At 41.5% G+C, this 19,288-nt stretch overlaps 1 protein-coding gene across 2 annotated transcripts in view; it reads right to left on the bottom strand.

Moving 5' to 3' along the window:
• The window catches only part of ADGRV1 (adhesion G protein-coupled receptor V1), a 2,479,945-nt gene that overhangs the window by 1,632,909 nt on the left and 827,748 nt on the right, over positions 1 to 19,288 (bottom strand). The window lies entirely within an intron of this gene.

Below are 19,288 nucleotides of genomic sequence, written 5' to 3'. Positions count from 1 at the left end.
TCGTCTTAGGTAGAGGGGCACAAGGGGGGGCACAGGGTTTCACAGGGAGGCCCCGTCCCCCCCGATCCCCCTAGCAAAGCAACTGTTCTCAGCAATATAGCTCTTGCTCACGGAGACCAAGCACCCGCCTGCCCCTTGCCAGCAGTCGCCCAGCAGGCCCTTGCAGGATTCTGCTGCGCAGGACTAAAATACTTTCCTCTAATGTGTATTCCTTTTCTCTCCCCACCTTTCTCTGCAACCCTGGTAAAGCCCTGTTCCCGTGATATAGAGCTATGCCCTTCAAAAGAAACGTGTTCCCGATTCTCGATTTTGCAAACCTTTTTTTTTTTAAAGTTCTCATTTTACTTTTTACAATGGCGTGATTTCTGTCATATGCACTTGAAGAACTCACACCCTACACTAAACTACACTAACCCATCTTCCATTCCGATTTATTTGGGGGATTTTCGTTTTTCAACAAAAATGTGCTTGTTCGTGATCGCAGGGAGGGGTGGGAATGGAGTTATCGCTCCTTTTCATCCCCAGCATTTTGTGACAAGTACATAAACCTAATGTTGCGTTTATTCAAGTTGGAACTAAACTGGGGTCTCAGACTAACAGACTGCCAAGTAGCAGGCTCAATCATGTGATCCTGGATTAGTCTGCTAGTCACAGGACATCATATACTTTCCATGTTAGGAATTGGAAGTTGCTACATTATTGAGATACATAAGTTTCAGAATAAAGGCTGTGGTCATTTCCTGTACTTGGTATCCTTGGAAAGGTCAGAAACTAAAAGAGAAGCTCAACTTTTTAAATAAAAAGTACAGGGCAGCAGTGTGCTGAATTTAGTTAATATGTTGTTTGCTTTTGCTGCCAGGAGATGCAGACGATGCTTGTCAAGCAAGAAGATCGAATAAGACCGTGAGCAGCAGGCAGCCTCCCTTTCGCTTGAGAAGTAGCAATGGCCGTTGTCAGAAATGTTTTCCCAAAAGGGCAACCGCTTTAAAACATTGTTAAAGTAAATCAAAAACCTATTCATATACCCAATACAAATGGAGCCAGATGAATCCAAAAATGTGTGTACTTCATAGAACCCCTAATCTTTTTCTCGCAAAAAGGATGCGTTTCTAAAACGTTCACTTACCATAGACTGCCTATTTGACCCTCTGTGCTCACATTGTATCTGCTTAGGCAGTAGCAGTCTGGAGATGGCCACTCTTCAGGTCGTGGACCGCCTCCTGGGTACTATGGATGGGGGGCCTCCTGTTGGCCAATCTTACTGGATATCTCAGTGGCTTTTGACACTGTGGATCACCGGGCCCCTGCTCTCCATTCCTGCACCCCACTGGGAGTTTGGCTGAGGAGTCCTGGAGTGTCCTGAATCATTCCCCTCTGGGCATTTCTCAAGGTGTCCCAATGGGACTGTAAGGATATTTGGCGTGTTACAGCACAGAGTACAGCACTACTGCACAGGTAGCAACCAGCACAGAGTACAGCACTACTGCACAGGTAGCAATTTTTTTTTTTGATGCAGCACCAAATGCCTATGGTGCATTGCTATATGGGTTACCAGATTAACAAGGAAAGACAGGCTATTCAGTCAAAAACGATTTTAACATATAAGATGCAAATCTATTTTTACAGTTAAAAGCACACGTGCACATTCAAAAATGCACACTATTTTTCACCTGAAATGCCTATGGTGCGAGAGACACATTTGAAAATGAATAACTAACATTACTTATAACTAACCTGACTAATGAAACTGAGGTTAACATAATCCACTAATAAAAATGTGTCTCCACTGCAGAATTAGGCCTATTCTGAAAGTGAACTTTTAAACGCACATCCATTTTTTTTTTTCTTTTCGTTTTCTCTGCTGCCCTGTCCACATAACTACAGGAAGCAAAAGGGCCCGAAAGAACAGGAAATCAGTTGGTTACAAAGTATTACTATAAAAATGAGCCATTGTGTAGAGAAGGAGGAGATGGCATGATTGATTCTGATTGGAGCAGCGTCATAGCAAGTATCATGCTAGAGGGAGTGATCAGAGTTTTGCTGGGGGGAGTTTGAGGCAGAGAAAGGAGTCAAGATTTGGCAGAGCTGGGAGAAGGACCTTTTTCCTGGCTGAGACATTCCTATCTTCAAAAGCTGAGAATTCCAGATAATAACCCCGGTTTGAGAACGGCAGGCGTTCGTTTTCACTGGGGTTAATCTTCAAGGGAGCCACATTCAGAAAGAGAACAGCTGAAGAGATAAGGTAATTACAGAAGTGTGGGAGCTGAGTGTGTACGAGAATATTCAGTCAGAGTAGGAAAGGAGATTCCGGTGCCTTAATCACATGTTAATGTTGCAAATTGTGTTCTGTTCTCCACCATTTTTTTTTTTCAGTGTATCACAGACAATGCTGTTACTGTGCTATTTTATTTATTTCTGTAAAGAGTGAGATCGTGTTTAAATGCAACTTTTATAATACAGAAAGATATTTGAAAGCAGACGGGTGGTGTATTTATATTTACCAATACAGTGCTGATGATGAGGGGAGATTTTTAAACAATGCAATTGTCATTTTAAGACAGATGTGTGCATGATCATATTCAGTATGGACAGTTGAGAGTGATTGTTTGTAGCATAGCTTGTTGGAGGTACATGAGCCAACGAGAAGAGGGACTCTCTGATCATAGTTCCCTACCGTATATAAGGTAGTGGAAATTACCACAAAATTACCACATATAGCTCTCTGTCGTAAATAAGTCAGTGAGATCGCCCATGGTGGCACACTAACACTAACACTGAAAATGTGGTATTCCTAAAATGTAGGTCTTAGGTCTCTCTAGTGATTACACGAAAAATCTAAGCAAAGATAAGGGATTCTGGACATTGGGGCCACAAATAAAACAAGGGAATTATGCTCACCAAAATACCACCAACCACGCATACCAACCACGCATACCAAATATGCATGTCTGGGTGCTGAAATAATGCATGTTCACTGTATTATTGTTGCACATGGCCCAATCTGAATACAAGGAGTGATTATTGCTAAGTTATTTTTCGGCGGTAATAAAATACCGTCAGGCCCCAAATCTCCACAAAATACCCTACATATTTATGGTGCGTTGCAGGCCGGGAAAGTGATCATAGAGTACCTACTGGGCGTGGCAAGTGTGTCTCACACTGCCATTTGCACATTAAAGGGAACCCATTTTATAATAGCAGTGTGCCACTAAAAACGAATTTCAGAATGTCACAAAGGGAAACCACATTCTCAGATCTAGAGCAATATTTAGAGGCAAAGTTGTTTGCACATGGGAATTGGTCGTCAAATAGCACGTTAGAATGGAGTAACCACATTCAGGGTGAGGTGCAGAAAGAAAAACTAGACAATATTTTTGCAGAAGGCAGCATAATTCAGGTCTGCCTTACAAGATTATTGAATGCAGCCGATAAAAGTGCAGAGAAAGACTGTTTAATACGGCTATGCGGCAAAATATGGTTTATTTTAAACAAGTCCCTGCGAATGCAGGAGAATGATACTCAGCTAATTAACAGGTTAAAGACTGAATTAGAGGGGGCAAGTAAAAATCAGGAAATGTTGAGAGCAGAATTGGATGTATGCCAAAAAGACATGCAATTAAAATGCAGAGACTTTGATACTCAGTTATCCAAAAGCAAGAAACAATTTGAGGATAGTGAGCAAGAATTGGTACACTTAAAAGCCTTAGTGGATCACATTAGACGGGATAAAGATGAGGTTGTTTCAGAGATGCAGATTTTACAAAAAGAACATTGTGAAAAAGAAGGTGATCTCCAGAGTGCAGAACAAGAAATGATTAAAATGATTCAAGAAAGAGACAAGAGAAATAAAGAGTTCAATGAATGCCAAATGCAAATGCGCGACATGCAGGAGGTGATTAATAAAATGAATGGTGAAAACAACTATTTGCAAGATGAAGCTAACAGACTCCTTAAAAAGTGTAAGGACTTAGAACAGCAAATGTGCATTCCCAGGTCCCAGGAGAGGCGGCAGGGTACCACATTCAATGGAGTGGAGGTGAATTCTAGCTCTGCCCAAAGAGCTAGTGCTCCAGTGACTGGGCCGGTGACTGAACTTGGTTGCAGCGCCCTTGGGGGATTTGATACTCCCATTGGGGGCAGCCACCAATCTCATACACCTGAAAACAGGATTGAATCACAAAATAGTGCAATTCCATGCATTGCAACAAGTAGCCCCATAAAAATAATGAAATCCATTAAAGCCCTGATCAAACCATTTAAAAAGGGAGGTGAATGCTGCATTGAGGATCACTTAGAAGCGGTGCATGACATTTTTAAAGCACTCCAGATACCTAAGGAACAGTACAGACAATATTTTCATTTAACTTTAGATGCCCCGACGGCCAGCATCATAAGGGGATTAAATGAACAGCAGAATATGACATGGCTTGAGTTTGAAAAAGAAATTAGGCGTCATTTTTCTCCTTTTCAGTCATTGCAGGAGGCAAAGAAAGTCGCGTACACGATTACTGCTGGACCTAATACATCTCCTCGCCAATTTTTACAAGACTTAAAAAGAGCATTTTCTCGCTTTGATGTATCTTTTGACTCAAATTCCAATGAGTTTAAAACTGCATACTTCTATGGGCTACAGAAAGACATCATATCCCAATTGGTCCGTGAATTTGACCGTGACAAGTCCCTCGAATGGATTGTACATCAAAGCACAAAACTATATGAGGTACTCTATTGTCAGGGTAGAGAAAGTGATAAAATGAAAGATACTAGACCTAAATCTAAAGAACCCTCAGCCACAGTAATGGAAATCAGGTCAGCCAAAATGTCCCTTGAGTCTGCTCAAAGCCAAGGTAAAAATAATGTGACACCTGAACAAAGGGGTAATCAACAAAGATCGCCATTTCCTGTACCAATGTTCCAATCACATGATCCTAGTAATAGAGAGAGCTACATCAGCCCTAGGTATTTAGGGGACAGACCCCGGGCAGGATACCGGCCTGATATGGCAGGTATGAACAATAACCAGAGACAAAATCAAGATCAAAGAAATGATGGTCCCTACCAGTTATTGGGGACACAGAGCAGATTTGATCCCAGCACCATGATATATGGTAATCAGGATAGGCCCCGATATGTGGATCGATTTACTGATAATGGAAATCAACCTAGGGGCCAGTACCCACAATCTGAGAGACAGGACATGAGGCAAAACGTGAACTACAATCCACGCCAGTACAATGATTCCCCACCAGGGGACTATAATCAAAGGATGGGTGCAACCCGCTCCCCTCCACAAATGAATCAAGAGTTCAGAAACCATCCCAACCGACATCAATCACCTGAGAGGTATCAAAATAGATCCAATCAGGGGGAAAACAACCAATATAGACCTAGGCCACAGAAAGAGGATCCTAGAGAGATGGAAAGGTTCCAGTGCCTTGAGGCCCAAGTGAAAATGTTAGCTGAGCAAATAGGAAAGCTCTATACAGCGCAAAAACAACCTTCCAAAGAGGGGGCTGATGGCCATAGCAATGACCGGGGGGCTTCCGAAAAGTGACTAAGTACTCATGATAACTGCAATGCCAAAATGACAGATTGCTCTGATATAATTTTGCATAACGACTCTGAGATGCCTAATGGATTAAAAATGAAAGTGCCCGTAAATGAAATTGTGACAGAAAGTGCAAATACTTCTAAAAAAGAGGTATGATTTAACCTAGAACCCAAATCAAACATTGAAGATTTGTGCAAATAAAAAAGAAACACCTGGAATTCCAAAAGAACAAAGAGACAGATTTAAGAAAAATTACTCATGCATGAGGAATACCAGTGAACATGGAGTAAGTGGGGATGCTATAGCTCCTTCCCTGGGCAAGCAAAACAATGACCAAACACAGGTAGAAAAAGGAAATACTCAAAAGGAGGGTTCGGGTCAATCACCTGAACAATTCTTTGAGCCACATATTTTTGAAGAGGCTGAAAGAGTTGGTATCACACTAAATGATCACAAATGCACAGAATTAAACAATGGCAAATTGCTGAATGATGTTGTTACACATGTTCAGTTGGAAGGTTGTAATGTGGTCTCTGATGTTACCCAGATGGATGGGCGAACAGTGGCCACACTCCAAAAAACCTCTGATCATGGAGAAATGAATAAAGTCTCTCATGCAGAAATGGGTAAAAAGGAGGGAAAAATGTCTTTCCAATGTGTTTAGCCAAAAGTGAAAAAGGCCTGAGAAAGGTGAGCCCTGAAATCAGTAAGAATTCACACTTCTTATGTGTATTAGAGGAAGTTGAGGACAGATATTATGCACCCATCACTGTAGAAGAAAAATGCCACACCTTTGCTATGATTGACACTGGCGCACAGGCCACAATTATGTCCAAGTAGCTGGTAAAGAGTATCAATGAAGGGAGACCTCCACAGAGTCAGATCACAGTGAAGGAAAATCAAGGCCCAGTGCATAACTTTAATGGGGAGGAGGTGCCCATCATAGGTGTAACTGAGGTTGACATAAAAATAGGAAAGCACAGAATGAAACAAGAGGTATTGATCACATCTATTTGTGAAATTCCATTTCTGATGGGGACAGATTGCCTGAAAAGATTGTCTCCTCTCATAGATGGGGTGAATGGAGTGCTGTGGTCCTTAACCAAAAAACCATTGAGGCCTAAGAAACTAAAATCACAAAACAGCAATATAAATGAATGTCACACCGTTGCCAAAACAAATGATGCTGTGGAGGTATATCTCCAGAATAGCTGCATACCTAGTGTCCCTGTTATATTAATGTGTCAAGACAAAATGCAGAGCGACAATGAAAAACTACCTGTACAAATATACTTGGACCCAAGGAAAGATTGGCAGACTGCCATAAATGAGCACACATTACGTTTTTATTTAAAAGAGAAAACGTGCAAACAGAATATTGTTCCTAAAACAGATTCAGAAAAACACATTACCACTCTGGCAGAAATACACATGGAAGATGAGCAACCATGGGTTCATGTTGGTATAAATGACTATTTTAAAACAATAAAAGCCACTTTAGCGCTTGGACATGAAAGGAGCTTCATTAATGAGAAATTGTTGCAAAAAATAATGGAGAGGGAAGAAATCCCGAAATTTAGGATTAAAAACCAATATGTTTCTGGGTTGGACAGTCCAGACTTTGAAAACCGAATTGCAGGCAGATGCATGCTTAAAATTAGCATTGGGCAGAAAACAATTTACCATAATGTCTGGATAGTGAGTGGAGCACAAAATGAATTTTACATGGGCAATGACATCATGCACAGAATGTGTATGGTGTTAGATTTCCTTAATCAAAAAATATGGTCACGCCTAGGTGGTACGGCACCTGAATTTGAAGACAAAAGAAGGGCTTATCATTGTGCACAACTGGTTCCTTATGCAATCGAATTACAAATGAGGAAAGATACTATTATTCCTGCATTTACAAAACAGTTTGCAATAACACTGAAATGCAAAAATGGACAGCAGATGAAAGGCTCTGATGCATTTGTATGCCTGAATGAATCCATAAAACAGCAAGGCCTGTATTATGAATACATTCCATTGGTAGACATTGGTGAAGGATCTGTAAAAATCATGGTAAATAATAAAGGTTGTCAGGATATTCATTTAGAGGAAAACTTCCCATTAGGAATGGCCATACAAAAATCACATTATACGGCAGATTTAAATAACATGGTGATTGGGAATATTCCTGAAAAATATGTAGATGCCAAGGGCGAGTTGCCAGAACACCTGGACTCTCAGCCCAAAGGAATATTTAAAATTCATTCTGTGTATCCTTATGATTCAAATGAGACAGTGTGCTGCCATCAAGAGGATTGCATAATATTTAATTTAAATGAAAATGAAACAGAAAATCAGCCCATTGAAGTGGAAGCTGATATGCCAAAATATTTAAAAGTGGCAGCTTTACAAAAAGACACAGCCACACAGTTAGAGGAAAGCGCCGAGATTCCCTTACCAGAAGATTTTCCAGAATTTTCCAAAATGGTAGAAGAGCAGATCTCCTTAGCGGATGCATGTGAAAGCAATGAAGAGAGGGACAATCTGAGGGAGATATTTATGGAGTTTAAGGATGTATTTGCAAAAGATGCTTATGATTGTGGTTTAACTGATTTACATGTGGCCACACTACCAGAAGGGTGTAGCAGAAACCCAGTGTTTGTACGCCAGTATAGACTACCGCTGGCATGTTTAGAATCATTGGCAGAGATTATTAAAAATTTGGAATCGCGGGGAATCATCAGGCCCATTCATAGCACATCCAATACACCTATTTTAGGTGTGTTGAAGCCAAATGGTCAATGGCGGCTGTGTGCAGACTTGAGAGAGTTAAATAAAAGAGTACCAATATCTAGATGGCCACTGCCATTCATTGATCAGGGCCTAGCTCAGGTACATGGTTCAAATGTATTTACCACATCAGATCTCACCTCTGGATATTGGTGCGTGCCATTGGCAGAGGAGATACAACATTTATTTTCCTTTACATTTGACAGGACTCAATATGCCTGGCTTAGAGCTCCGTTCGGGTACATCAATAGTGGGAGTGAATTTGGCATATTTTTGAGAAAGGCCATGCCGGATGCAGCGGAAAGAGGAACAATAGTTTATGTGGACGATGTCCTGATAAAAAATGAAAGCCTGAAAAGCCATTTTGATGAAATAAGACATGTACTTGGCCAATTGCAGAAAGCAGGCGCCAAAGTATCTTTGCAAAAAGCACAATGGTGCAAGAAAAAAGTGAACTTTCTAGGGCATGAAGTGACTGAACATGGGCTAAATCCACAAAAGAAGAAAATAGAGGCCATACAAAGATTAAAAGATCCTAAAAATGTGAAAGGAGTAAAAAGTTTATTAGGGATGACAGGCTATAACAGAAAGTTCATTGAAAATTATGCAGAAATCACTCAACCATTGACTAAACTGCTTAAACTGAATACTCCCTGGAAATTGGAAAAAGGGCAGTCTGATGCAGTGGCTAAATTAAAGGAATGTCTTGTAAAGGCACCATGTTTAGCATACCCCATAAAGGGCAGGGATTTCTTTATAGAAATAGGTTTTTCTGAACATTGTATGTCAGCAGTGTTATCACAAAAACATGATTTGAATCACAAAACCATTGCATATGCAAGTAAGGCATTTTCCCAAGTTGAAATGAAATTTAATGAATGTGAAAAGGCCCTATTAACCACTGTGTGGGCGCTACAACATTTCCGCCCCATTGTTCAGGGAGAAAAGGTAATTATTGAAACAAATCATCAACCTTTGCAATTTTTAGAGAGTAAAAGAATTAGATCAGGTAATCTAGCGCAATCCAGAATCACTTCATGGACGCTGGCATTACAAGGTTTTTCCGTAGAAGTGAGATATGGACAAAATAAAAAGAACCCAATTGCTCAAGGGTTAGCTGACTTACATGACTGTGCAGCTGAACAAATACCAAATGAAATGGAAGTAGAAACTAGTTTGCAGGAATTTGAACAATCACCACACAAAGCTTTTGATGAAAAAACATGCAAGGATTTGCCAACTGTATATGTGGATGGTTGTGCTTTTCACATTGAAAATGACAGTAATAAACAGTTAGTGGCAGGAATAGGAAATGTCTGGTTGAAATGTGAAGGTGTCCCCAGTATAGGGATGAGGATTGGAGATAGGAGCAGTCAGGTGGCGGAATTGGCAGCCATTTATAAAGCAATTGCTACTGCAGTTGATAAAAAGTTCAGTGAAATTGTCCTGGTGACTGATTCTGACTATGCACGGAATAGCTTTGTGGAGTATTTGCCTGGTTGGAAAGCAAGAGGCATGGTTACATATAACAAAAAGCCACTTAAGCATGGAAAAATGATACAAGCCATAGACAAATTGGTGTCAGAGAATGAGTTAACAATATACTGGAGAAAAATTCGTGGGCATTTAAAAACACCAGGAGAGGATAAGGAGGGAAATGATAAGGCAGACCACCTGGCTAAGATTGGGGCTGTGATGGGAGAATTGCTACCTATTGATTATTTAATGGGTGAAATACAAATTGATGCAGTCACACGTTCTAAAGCACCAAAGGAGGTAGATCAACCGGTGGTGCAGTGGAGTCATGACACGCCAGACCAAGAATTTATTGAGGCACAAAAGAATGATCAAATTTTGGGAATCTATTATAATCATTTGATAGATCCCGAACAAAATCCTTTAACAGAAAATGATTGTATGGGAAAAGAAGAGTTGAGGGTGCTATTAAAGAACAAAACACGAATTAGATTACAGGATGGACTCATGATTAGAGTGTCCATAACAGGACAAATACAGTGGGTAGTACCCCTTTCATTCAAAGGACTAATGCTACACCATGCACATGATGCCATCACTGCAGGCCATAGAGGTTCACAAAAAACATTAGAAATACTAAAAGATTATGCTTACTGGCCACATATGTCCCAAGATGTGGAATTATATACTAGAGGATGTCTAGTATGCGCCCAATTTAAACCTGCTTCACCAATGCATAGAGCACCATTGATGAAAAGAGGCCTAACGCTCCCATGGTCAGATTTGCAAATAGACTATGTAGGTCCTTTAAAAAGGTCGAGCAGGGGAAGCCGTTATATTTTGAGTGTGGTATGTTTGATGTCGAAGTGGATTGAATGCATTCCTGCACCAGATTGTAGTGCGCAAACAGCAGCCACATTGCTGGTGAACCATGTGTTCTCAAGGTTTGGGTTGCCACAAAGAATTGAGTCAGACAGAGGAAGTCATTTCACAAGTACTCTAATGAGTAAGGTATGGCAAATACTAGGTGTGAAAAGGAAACTACATATCGCATATCGGGCGGCGTCTTCAGGTACAGTTGAAAGAAGCAATAGGTCTGTTGTGGATATTTTAAAGAAATTTGTGGCAGAAGCAGGTTCCAGCTGGGATTTACGTTTACCGTTGGTTTTGATGGCAATCAGGTCGACTCCTGCCAAAGCAACAGGTGTTAGCCCCCATGAGGTCTTGACAGGTAGGAAAATGGTGTTACCACAACACCTACTATACAGAACACATGAGCAAACCCTTGTGAGTGCATCCACAGTTCATGAATATATTGATGAACTGAGGAGGCATTTGCAACATGCATTTGCTTTTGTGCAGAGAAATCTGGGAAGAGCTGCTGACAGTGAAAAATCTTATTATGATAAAAAGACATCAGTAAAGGAATACAGTGTAGGGGATCAGGTGTACAAGTTTCATTTTGGAAAAAGTAAACAGAAAAATTCTAAATTTCTAGCAGCCTGGCAGGGGCCATTTCGAATTATAGATAAGGTCTCTCCTGTGGTTTATAAAATTTTGAAAAATGAAGGTGAGACGGCGATAGAGCAGTTTGTCCATGTAAATCAAATCAAACCATGCCATCCCAGACATGAGATCAGGCAGCTTGAGCATGTAGAAACAGATAAAGTCCCTTGAACACAAAAAGAGAAAATAAATGGGTACAATCAGGAGGCAGTGACAAAGGAGTTAAACAGTTGATTGTTATGATGGCACATAAACACTGTAGTATATGTAAAATATAAAATATAATAAATAAATAAATAAACAAATGCACATATAACGGAAGCTCATGGTTGGTGTGCAGAGAGAAAATGTATTAAATATTGAATGCTGTTTATGTGTGCTTGTTTTCTTTTAACTTGTGTTTAATTTCAGAAAAGAAAAAACGAAATATTTTTACCAAGCATGTTTTATTTTTGGCAAAAGGGTGAAGTTAGTATTGTGCTATGTACTTAATTTGTTTATTTTCTATTTGATTTAGAAAATTAACATTATTTGGTCGGAGGTTCCGGGATCAGAGGCCACGGGAGACGATGGAGTCCTGGAGTCCCCTGGATGAAGACCAAAAGATGCCTGCCTCCAGGTGGAGGTGAAGACAAGATAACCAGAATGCTAAAAAAAGATGACTCCTATGGATCTAAGATTGCCAAGATGAAAGTGTACTCGAATGAACCAAATAACATCGCTGGTCGGGACATATCAGAGGCAGACAAGAGTCCTGACATATGGAGTTCCACGTATTTATTATTTTAATTATTTATTTTAATTTGTTATATTAGTTATTTGTTTTGGTTAGTTGTTTTATTTCATTGTTTTTAATTGACTTGTAAAATCTAAACTTAGAGTAATGCCACTTCCACTGAGAAGGCAAATGTAGAACATTTTGTAAACTAATGAACTCAGATGAATACTGTATTGATTGCAACTTTTTCATTGATGCACATGAATATTCATTTTGTTGGATTGCTATATTGTGAAAAGAAGAAAAAGAACAAATTGTTTTTAGGAATTGGCTTGGATCGTAGCCAAATTCTAAAAACAAAAGGAGGGTATGTAAGGATATTTGGCGTGTTACAGCACAGAGTACAGCAATACTGCACAGGTAGCAACCAGCACAGAGTACAGCACTACTGCACAGGTAGCAATTTTTTTTTTTGATGCAGCACCAAATGCCTATGGTGCATTGCTATATGTGTTACCAGATTAACAAGGAAAGACAGGCTATTCAGTCAAAAACGATTTTAACATATAAGATGCAAATCTATTTTTACAGTTAAAAGCACACGTGTACATTCAAAAATGCACACTATTTTTCACCTGAAATGCCTATGGTGCGAGAGACACATTTGAAAATTAATAACTAACATTACTTATAACTAACCTGACTAATGAAACTGAGGTTAACATAATCCACTAATAAAAATGTGTCTCCACTGCAGAATTAGGCCTATTCTGAAAGTGAACTTTTAAACGCACATCCATTTTTTTTTTCTTTTCGTTTTCTCTGCTGCCCTGTCCACATAACTACAGGAAGCAAAAGGGCCCGAAAGAACAGGAAATCAGTTGGTTACAAAGTATTACTATAAAAATGAGCCATTGTGTAGAGAAGGAGGAGATGGCATGATTGATTCAGATTGGAGCAGCGTCATAGCAAGTATCATGCTAGAGGGAGTGATCAGAGTTTTGCTGGGGGGAGTTTGAGGCAGAGAAAGGAGTCAAGATTTGGCAGAGCTGGGAGAAGGACCTTTTTCCTGGCTGAGACATTCCTATCTGCAAAAGCTGAGAATTCCAGATAATAACCCCGGTTTGAGAACGGCAGGCGTTCGTTTTCACTGGGGTTAATCTTCAAGGGAGCCACATTCAGAAAGAGAACAGCTGAAGAGATAAGGTAATTACAGAAGTGTGGGAGCTGAGTGTGTACGAGAATATTCAGTCAGAGTAGGAAAGGAGATTCCGGTGCCTTAATCACATGTTAATGTTGCAAATTGTGTTCTGTTCTCCACCATTTTTTTTTTCAGTGTATCACAGACAATGCTGTTACTGTGCTATTTTATTTATTTCTGTAAAGAGTGAGATCGTGTTTAAATGCAACTTTTATAATACAGAAAGATATTTGAAAGCAGACGGGTGGTGTATTTATATTTACCAATACAGTGCTGATGATGAGGGGAGATTTTTAAACAATGCAATTGTCATTTTAAGACAGATGTGTGCATGATCATATTCAGTATGGACAGTTGAGAGTGATTGTTTGTAGCATAGCTTGTTGGAGGTACATGAGCCAACGAGAAGAGGGACTCTCTGAACATAGTTCCCTACCGTATATAAGGTAGTGGAAATTACCACAAAATTACCACATATAGCTCTCTGTCGTAAATAAGTCAGTGAGATCGCCCATGGTGGCACACTAACACTAACACTGAAAATGTGGTATTCCTAAAATGTAGGTCTGAGGTCTCTCTAGTGATTACACGAAAAATCTAAGCAAAGATAAGGGATTCTGGACATTGGGGCCACAAATAAAACAAGGGAATTATGCTCACCAAAATACCACCAACCACGCATACCAACCACGCATACCAAATATGCATGTCCGGGTGCTGAAATAATGCATGTTCACTGTACTATTGTTGCACATGGCCCAATCTGAATACAAGGAGTGATTATTGCTAAGTTATTTTTCGGCGGTAATAAAATACCGTCAGGCCCCAAATCTCCACAAAATACCCTACAGGACCCTGCAGGCCCTTCCCTTCACAGTAGGCTTGCCAAAGACCCATCTTTTACCAAGGCCATTCAGTTTATCCGAGGTGCCGCTGGGGCAGCTGGTGGATGGAGTTTCCATCTTCATCCATGAGTACAATGGTAACCCGCAATGGTATTTTAGTGCAGCACCCCAGGACGCCATCGACAGCCTGAGGAGTTGCCTCTTAGCTGTTGAAACCTGGACAGCCACTTCTTTTCTTGAGCTGGTGATGGAAACATTTCCCTAATCTGAATTTAAAACGTTTAATGAGTGGAGGGCTCCATGAACTCTAAATACAGTTCACACCCAAAGCCGTTTTTTATTTCAGAAAGGTATGGGGGACACTGCAGTCACACGCCTCCCCATTCGTGTCCACGTCTAAGCAATTAAAACTCACTGTTGCCCTCCGATAAAAACAAAATAAATTGTAATTTCTTCCCAGTGTTATCTGAAAACTGCGACATGCCCTTGCTGACTGCTTCATCTCCAACACTCTTTCCCTATTGACAGGGGTGGGACTGTTTCTTCCAAAGCTTTTGCATATGGCTGAAGATAAGGGGATGACCGTGCTTGCGTTCCTTGATAGAACAGTCAGGGTTTGGCCTCAAGGCATACATTACACATGCCTTTTTTGGCAGGCATCGGTACAGCCAGTGTCAGATAGTTGTACTCCCTTTTTCCCCATCTCCATCTGCCTTTATCTACCTTCCTCTACGTTTACTTTCTTTTCCTTTCTTATCCCTTCCTTCTGTCAATCTTTCTTTGTAATTGAAAGAAGGGAAGAAAAGGAACGATGGAAAGGAAGGCTGTCAGAAGCTCTGACCCAGGAGCTTGGTCAGGGTCGCCCTGGCACATCTCCGCTATCTGTGTGAGAGAGAGAGAGAGAGAGAGAGAGAGAGAGAGAGAGAGATAGAAAGAGACAGAGAGGCAGAGACACAGCGAGGGACATAGACTAAATAGTTAAATCTGTGCACAATCAGAGCAGAGAAACATAAACCTAATGTAAATGCACTGTTTGCACCACCTCGAATTCATCCCCACCCATAGAATATGGCACCACCCAATTTAGGGCCTGATTCATGGAAGTGTTTTATAATGACGCAATCCCATAGGAAAACGTTCCATGAATCAGGCCCTTAGTGTCTGTATTGCAGCCCAGTGTGTGGCAAGGCTTCTAGTTTCACGGCTCTTTGTTCGCTCTCCTACTTGCCACCAGCTCTGCTGGCGGCCCACCCAAACACATCACTGGTGACGACAGCCTGCCTCTGTATCATTTCCCCCTTTACTACAAACTCTGTACTGGTCGGCGCTTACACACATTCTAGGAGGGTTATCATATCAGCGGCTTGATGCGGCCACCGGAGAAAGTGGCCCTCTATTCAGTTTTGATAGTTTCTCATAGACATGTCCCTAGCCTGCACCTCCTGCTGCTGTCTCCATATGTAAGGGGCCATTATGCATCTGAATGATGCCAAGGAGAAGAGCCTTATGCAGCCACCTATAAGGAGGCAGGCTGCAAGAGGACCTTGATGCCAACGCGCTCAAGCAGATCACCAGCAAATTCTCAAGTGGGATTCTACCCCCCGGCACCCAAAAAAAAGCAAAGGCAATGGCCACAGGTCTTGAGAATATGCGGCAGTGGGAAACATGCAGGGAGCTGTTCCTTCAATTGCAACCTCCATGGTTGAGCTACTGCATCTCATGGAAACTTGATAAAACCTCATGGTAACATTCCAGAAACTTGACATGCTCTAAGCACAGCATTGATTACTTCTTGAACCACATATCGCATTGTCTACTACAGTATTGAAACACAGCATGTCCTGTTAGTGAATTTTGCACTTTTAATATTAAAAGACATTGGTTTATACTTACAGTCATACCTTTGTCATCACACTCGCAAAATGCAAAAACAAGATATGACACATTACATTTCAATACATTAACTAGGCAATGCAATATCATGCTTGTTCACGGGTCCAAAGTATTCAACACTCCCCTAAGCAAGATATCCGCTAGTTATATAATGAGGGTGCGCTTTTTTAAGGTCGTCCGTTGTTGGTCCATCGCGGCCATGTCTTGTTAACCTGCAGTAGAGCTCTTCTTGGCTGCTGTAATAAATGCAAGTCTTTGGCTCAGGTAGGTACAGGCCGGTTCCCTTATTTAGGTCTTGGTCACATCATTATAAGTGAAGGGGGAGGAGAAGAGCCACCGGGCCCCAGCTACAGGCTAACCAACACAGAGGGCAGGGAATATAAGACACTACAGCTACCAACCTCTAAAGAGCGCAGTGAGGAGCAGAGCCCATTGTCCAAACGCCTAATGTATTACCTTTTCTCCTGGTGATACCCATAGAAATGGGACTATGAAAAGGAATGTGACTTCTAAAAACCCATCTATCTCCATCCATAGGGCGCACTTCATTGTTCTCACAGGTACGTTGGTAAAGAAAAGCATATTCACAAGATTGAAGGATGGGTCATAGAGGATACAAATATACACCTATACAGAGGGTTGGGTTTGGCCAATGCTCTGGGAGGAAGTTTTAGGGTGAAACTTTCCTACGGGTGCCTACATATGCAACACACAATGAGGCTATTACACAGCTGCCGCGTGCGCGCATCCATGTGTGACTCTGTCAGCCAGTCCCGTCTTTCTCATTGAGGGTTCTTCACATTGATGACATGTTGCCGAGTTTATACTAAAATACAAGTACCAGAATGCAAAGTGCTGTTGGCTAGAAAGCCAATCCTGGCCCAGGTGTCGCGCGTCACCTGGGACTGCTTGGCGACTGCTGTTGGGCACGTTCTTTTTTTCACTTCTTTATTTGAAGTTTCCTACACTTAATGAATATTGCGTTCTCGGCAATGGTGGGGTTCCCCTTTTGACCAGTAGGCGGCACATTGTAAAGTGCACCACCAATGGCCAATCATAAAGTGTGTGGCCGAGTTATTATCATTACAGAGCAATCAAAGCCACCAGATACACCATAGGCTCTTCACCAGAGAACATCCAACAGAGTTGGCGTGTAACCTACTGCAAAGGGCGGAGAGACCGCACAATAGGCGTGCTCCTGAAGGGACAGACCTATTGTTACGTGAACTCAGCTTTACGTACGCTCTTGCTCTAGTCATAGAAAGCGGACAGGTTTAAGGTGGAATAGACAAAAGCCAGGAGACTAACGAAAAAATATATAGGCTCTTTTCCAGGAAATGTCCAGGTCTGACATACAGGAATGTGTTGTGCAATGATTGGGCAGAGCAGGCATCATCGGGTTGGAGAGTCAGGAGTGCCTGTCAGGAGTGGATAGATGAGCCCGCCAGCGCAGCTCTTTCCCGTCTGTTTGGCTGTGGGAACCCCAGTGCACGAGGCAAAGAGCAAACAAGAGGCAAGAATAGCACGGGTGGCAGCAGCTATTCGCGTAGAAAAAAGAAAAAAACACCCATATGTGTTGGCTGCATAACAATCCCCTCTCCTCAGTAGACAGGTGACGAATAAGGAAACAATTGCCCAATCACAGTAACTTGAACCACAAAAGCTCACATGGCCCTGAATCACGCAGCGTTTTTCAAAGGGATGTTCCCATTGAAAAACATTTTGTAAATGAGGCAAACACAGTTTGGCAAAACCAGAGAATGACTTTCTCTCGTCTCCACTGAGGACAACAATAGCATGTATTTTCGTAAAGCACTTGCCTAATGTCATGTAGTCTTATTTCCCAACTCAATGGTTGTCTTTTTACGAAGCTCAGAAACATGAAATGTTAAGTCAATCTGGTTGGGTTTCGAATCTATGGCATGCAGGTTACACACAGACACCAGACGCATGCACGTAACTGACAGAGCTATCGCAGTAGACAGCATTTTTTTTAAAGGAGCATATTCTACACTCAAGAGAGTACCCTACACCTAAACACTCCAAAGAGATAGCCGCGGGTCAGAAGAGTTTTGAAACTGGACTGGGTGTCATGGCTGCAAGCAGGCACCCGTTCAAAGTGTTTTTTAGGAGCTGTAGGGAAGTACCTGGTCTTAAGGTCCCCAACAGTCTTTTAAATATGCTGCAGACAGTCAACTGTGGGCCTGCAATGAGTACCTTTCACCCACTAAGTCTACTTCTCGTCGCTTGCCAACTGTTGGCAAATTACAGAGACCAGGAACATTCCAGAATAAACCTTCATAAATGGCCAGAGAGTCTACAGTATTTGAGGGCCTTTCACATGTGTATTAAAGCCTGCTCACAAATCAAGGGGTGGTTGTTACTTGACATTGGTGTCTTCAAAATAATACACTGGTTCAGTGCTAAATGTGTGGGGGTGTTTGCCAGGGCTCAGCGCTGGCACTTATTTCTGAGGCCCGGCAGTTATTGTCTCAGACTCAGTTTGATTATGATGTGGTAACTTTATTACTGTAACTGCCAGTCACATAATAAACACCTGGAGAATCAGAGCAAAATGTAAATAATGATTGTGTTTAAAGATTCACTTACACATGTGTCTCATGTCAAGATTGACGAGTATGTTTTTTGATGTATGCGTTGATTGGCATTTGTAAACCACACTTCTGCCGTAGTGAGTACATCCATCAACCACAATAAGCCGATGGGAGTTGCATCCTTAACCCCATATATGTTGACAGCATGGGAAGCAGCCGTGGGTGGCGGCAACAGTGGGCGGGGAGCTGCCCATCCTAACGTGTCATGGGCGTGTTAGAACATATTTGAGGACAAAGTGGCACTGTAAATTCCTATGCAAGCCATGGGCAGATTCAACCATGTGTTGCAGCTTTATATCAACGTATGCTTTCACCTTCTCAGGGTCCAATTTCAGAACAACAAATGTGGGTTATAATACCAGTAATGGTAATACCTGTTTCCAAGTTCTCTGAAGCCAGATAGGACTCTGGTGTGTGGCACTGTCCAAAACACCCAATATTATTATTATTATCCTGATTATCATTACTATTCCATGATATATGCTCATATTGAGATTAGCACTAAATGTAAGATTCTTTTGTGAAATGTCCAATGTAGATTGTTTTGCTGCCGTGAGACACCACGCTCATTGCATTAAGCTGTAGGAAACCTGCCAAACCGTAATACCGCCCTTTTCAGCTGATAATTGGAACAGATATTACAAGCGGCAATCCTCAGGTGGACACCATGGGCTCACTGACTGAAGCACTTTATGCTAATTC

This window comes from Ambystoma mexicanum, chromosome 6p (assembly GCF_040938575.1).
Source record: "Ambystoma mexicanum isolate Mex_15411 chromosome 6p, UKY_AmexF1_1, whole genome shotgun sequence".
NCBI lineage: Eukaryota > Metazoa > Chordata > Amphibia > Caudata > Ambystomatidae > Ambystoma > Ambystoma mexicanum.
This window is presented reverse-complemented; position numbering and strand designations above follow the sequence as displayed.